The following is a 5336-nucleotide window of genomic DNA, read 5'->3' on the forward strand; positions in this document are numbered from 1 at the left end:
AAAAGTTAATGGGACCCATTGAGCTCATTTCAAATTTAGTCTCCATCAGCTTTCTGAATTCAGCTGTTAGGCATGGATTCGTGGAGCCGAAGATGATATCATCGACGTAAATTTGAACTATCATAAGGTGGTTACCTTCCTTTTTGCGAAAGAAGGTTGGGTCAACCGAACCTTGTTTGAATTTGGACATCTTTAAAAATTTAGTCAGCGTTTCATACCAGGCGCTCGGTGCTTGTTTCAGACCATACACAGCTTTATCCAAAATGTAACAGTGATCAGGATGCTTTTCATTCACGAATCCAGGAGGTTGCTCCACATACACAGTTTCTTCGAGATCTCCATTGAGAAAGGAACACTTGACGTCCATTTGAAAGACCTCAAAGTTTTTGTGAGCAGCATAAGCAAGAAATATTCTTACTGATTCCAGCCTAGCTACCGGAGCGAAAGTCTCTTCATAGTCAATGCCTTCCTCTTGACAGTATCCTTTAACGACCAGACGAGCTTTGTTTCTAATAACATTCCCTTCCTTGTCGAGTTTGTTCCTAAAGACCCTTTTCAGACCAACAACCGAGGCATGAGGAGGAGTTGGAATAAGACGCCAGACCTTGTTCCTTTCAAATTCATTCAGTTCATCTTGCATTGCTTGAACCCAATCAGAGTGATCAAGAGAAATTTTAACTGTCTTTCGTTCAACTTTAGAAATGAATGAGTTAAACATGCAGAATTCGACTTTTGAGTACAAGGATGCTTGTTTTGCCTTAAGTTGTGATCGGGTCAGAACTGTTTCTGAGATATCACCGACAACTTGAGAAATAGGATGATTTCTGGTCCATTTGGTGAGAGGAGGGAAGTTTGGATCAAAGGATGGATCCAATTCAGCATTTATCATTTCTTCTGGTTCGGACAGACTGTCGAAGTCAAATGACATATCAGCATGATCCCCCTCGACATGTGATCTTGCAGGAATGGCTGGTGAATCTTGAGCTATAGGGGTTGATTGAGGTGATGATCTTTCGGGTGTGGATGAACCTACGGTTGGAGAGACTCTGTCGTTTGGTGAGACACTTTCGGTTGGTGAAGCACTCTCGGTTGGTGAAGCACTCTCGGTTGGTGAAGCACTCTCGGTTGGAGAAGCACTCTCGGTTGGAGAAGCACTCTCTGTTGGAGGTTGAGACCTTAGCTCCCCCTCAACTTGTGAACTTGACTGGAATGCAGGTGGATCCTCCCCCTTTACTGATGCATTGTGTTGAGGAGGGTCTTGTGAACTCGATTCTTCTTCATTCAGTCTTCTTGCAGCATCGTCAATAAGTTGCTTCAAGTTATCTACCCTGTTGTCTGCTGCACTGGCTTCAGAAAGAGTGGCCTTCTCTGGTTCATCAAAAAGCTCCATGAATTTCTCGAATAGATTGGCGACCGAGGCTGTGACTTGGCCAGTTTGAGGAAAGATTTCGCTAGTTGTGTCTTCGTTGGCCTGTAGCTTCTTAACATAGCTATCATCAAAGGTCACGTAGTAAGTTTCTTCGATCTTCTTTGAGCGCTTATTTAACACTCTGTATGCTTTGGAAGAAAGAGAATAACCCAGAAATATCCCTTCGTCAGCTTTGACATCAAACTTGTTTCGGTGTTCTTTGGAATTGAAAATGAAGCATCTGGCACCGAACACATGGAAAAACTTCACATTTGGCTTCCTGTTGTTGATGATCTCATAAGGAGTGAGAGTGAAGCGTTTGTTAAGATACGACCTGTTTTGTGTAAAACAAGCATTGTCCGGGCAGCTTCACATAAGGATCGGTTTCGTCTTTCAACAATTCCGTTCTGTTGAGGTGTGTAAGGAGCGGAGAAGTTGTGACTGATCCCTTTTTCTTCCAGGAATTCTTCAAATTCTTTATTTTTGAACTCCAACCCATTGTCACTTCTGATGTTGCGAACGACCTTCTTCAGCTGTACTTCAATCTGCTTGATGAACACTTTTAGCTTGTGAGTCGCTTCAGATTTAAGCTTCAGAAAGAACACCCATGTAAAATGTGAAAAGTCATCAACAATGACAAGAATATACTTGCTACCACCAATGCTTTCTACAGAAGATGGACCACATAAGTCAATATGAAGTAATTCCAGTGGTTCAACGACTTTAGTGTTTATTATGGATGGGTGACTTTGACGACTCTGCTTTCCCATTTCACATGCAGCACACATATGATCTTTGTCATATTTGAGCAACGGGAGACCCCTCACATGACTTCCAGTGACGAGTTTGTTGATATCTTTGAAGTTGAGATGAGAGAGTCTTCTGTGCCACAGCCAGCTTTCGTCAGATGGTGCCTTGGATAACAGACAGATGGCTGGGTTTCCTTTGATTGGTTTGAGATTTAGGGGAAACATTTCACCTTTGCGCTCTGATTGGAGAATAACTTTGTTCGTCTTCTTCTCAATAATTTACGATCCTTCATCATCAAATGAGACTTTGAGACCAGTACCTCCAACAAGCTGAGATACACTGATAAGATTGTGTTGTAAGCCCTCTACATATGCGACTTTCCTAATTGAGAATTCACCGTTAGTAATCATCCCGTAGCCTTTGATTGTTCTGAAGGAATTGTTCCCAAATTTGACATTACCACCATTGGAAAGAGATCTGAATTCCCTGAGTTCTTCCTTCCTCCCTGTCATGTGACGTGAGCAGCCACTATCAATGTACCATTCTTCGTCATACTGCTCGTCACTAATAACCTGCAAAAATTAAGCAGATTTAGGAACCCAGAGCTTTTTGGGTCCTCATGAGTTGTTTGCGGGAATAGTAAGAGAGATGTCAACAACAAATGTTCTTTTAATTCGTGTTGTATTATCTTTTCTTTTGATGGTGTAAACTTTGATTTCATTTGGATTTGATGGTTTCAGTATTGATTTTGATTCAGCATTTGAAACCTTCTGTTTCCATTTTTGATCAGCTGAAGACTGAGATTTTTGAGAAAAGTGGACTTGAGGATGAGAAGAGACAGAGGATTGTGAGGAATTAGAAGTGTTAGGATGAGATGACTTAGAACGGTATGACTTCTTGATTGAAGATTCTGGGTGACTCTGTTGCTTTTGATTAACGGAAGGACCAACTTTAGAGTTTTGACCTCTTTTAATTCCCGGACCGAACCTGTGCTTTCGGTTGAAATCATTCTCTGAACCGAATCTATACGTTCGGTTGTTGTTGTGCTCTGAGCCGAACATCTGCTTTTGGTTGTTGTTCTGCTTAGAACCGAACCTCTGCTTTCGGTTATTGTTGCTCTCCGTCGATCCATCAGGATTTTTCGCTGGTTTTAAATTCCTATCTTGATGTGAGAAATAGGCATTTTGCGATCGCCAAAACTGTTTTCTTTCGGAGAGATTTTTCTTGTATCTCTGATTCCTTTCCTGTTTTTGACTTCTCATCTGCTTTGGTCGATGATGGAAGTTAGCTTTATGTTCATTAGTTGAACCACTCTGATCCGATGTTGCTTTTCTTGGAGATTTGACTTCTTTTGCAGGAATTTCTTTCTCTTGAGGGTCTTCTTTCGTTCCACTGGTACTTGCCACGTTAAAGCAATCAGGTTTATTTAAAGGTTCTGGAACATATATGCCTTTGCTTTTCCATGAAGTCCTTTCAGACAGACCTAATGTTTCATCAGCATTGTCAATGGGAGCCGACCAGAAGAACTCATCACACCCATCAGCATTGTCTTCGTTCACAATAGCTGTTAGTTCAGCAGTCTGATGTTCGGTTACACCAGTGACTTTGTATACTTGATTCGGAGTGGTCCTAACTTTTTGGTATACAACTGCCTTCTGTACAAGAATCGGGGACTTTTGTTGAGACAACCGAGCGAATTCCACAGAGTTTTCTGAGATGAGATTTTTGTGGTTCTCGGGTTCATTTTTGACAAATTCTGAGCAATCAACTGTGTCTTCTACAGAAATTTCACTCATGTTATCATCCTCATTAAGCTCAGATGCATTTTCAACATCAATTTTATTTTCCGAGCTTAAGTTGACATTCAGTGAGTCAAATTTTTGTATAGTTTCGGTTCTAAGCTTCAGTTTATCATTTTCATCCAAAAGATTTTTGAGCATATTCTTGTGGTCCTTGGATTTTATGAAAGATTCAATTTTGTCCAGTCTATATAAATATGTTGGATTTGATGGGTTTTAGCCATAAGAACTTTCCTATGTGCGCATGCAAAACCCTATTGCTCGGATCTAGGCTTTCTAATTAAACATGCTTTGAATCCAAGACTTCTAATAGCTAATTAGGTTAAATAACAATGATGAAACATATCTAGAATCATACCTTTGAGTTCCTTGTTGATCTTGTTTGTCTTGGAGCTTCTAGAGTCACAAATGTCACTCCTCTAATGGCTTACAAACACCAATAGCAAGCAAGATGATTTAGGAGAGAGGAGAGAGGAGGAATTCGGCCAGAGGTTCCTTGCTTTAGGTTGTGTGTCGAATTCCCTCACCCCTAGGGTCTATTTATACTTGTAGACTCCTTAAGGATTACCACTTAAACCCTAATTGGATAATCTTCTCTTAAGGCTATCCAAATCCATTCCATAGATAACCCTATGGACGATTTTGGCTTATCCAAGCCCTAGAAATCGTCCATCCTATCTAGGATAAGGATTTACAGTCTAAAGTGTAACTATCAAACAATTGATAGTTTATACCCTCTTATTTAATTAATCTCTTTAAGTCACCATATTAATACCAATTAATTTATGACTTATATTAATCAAATAGCCATATATTATTCCTTATAATATTTACTCTCTCTTAACAAATCATCCTTCAAGTTGCTATGGTGAAGGCAACCCAAAAGGACCATGCACAACCGGATATAGTTATAGCCTTAGACACTATTCCAACAGTCTCCCACTTGGACAAGTCTAGTAACTATACAAGTACAATTCGGTTTGCAATCGTAGCTCTCAAAGACGCTGTCAACTCTGATCTAATCAATCTTGTCCTTTAGATAAGGGATCGTACAGTCCTCTGTTAGATATCATGCTGACAATCCTATGGAATGGTTAGTCATGCATTTAAATTTCTCGATCTTCGATTTATTCAACATAGAACTTAATCGAACACATCAATTTAGTTCTGACCGGGCCCGACACATAAGTCAAATCAAATCATCGAGTGGCCAAGATATCTCTTCTACCCTCTTAGGATAAAATTTACAGATAAACTTCGACTTATATGCATTTACTTATTCATTAACCAACAATACACAACAATGCGTTTTATAACATCAAGTTACTGATGCGTTTTCGCATTATCAATGCACAATAAATTAACAAATAATAAACCAT

The sequence above is a fragment of the Lactuca saligna genome, chromosome 8 (assembly GCF_052625555.1).
Source record: "Lactuca saligna cultivar CGN05327 chromosome 8, ASM5262555v1, whole genome shotgun sequence".
In the NCBI taxonomy this organism is placed as follows: Eukaryota; Viridiplantae; Streptophyta; class Magnoliopsida; order Asterales; family Asteraceae; genus Lactuca; species Lactuca saligna.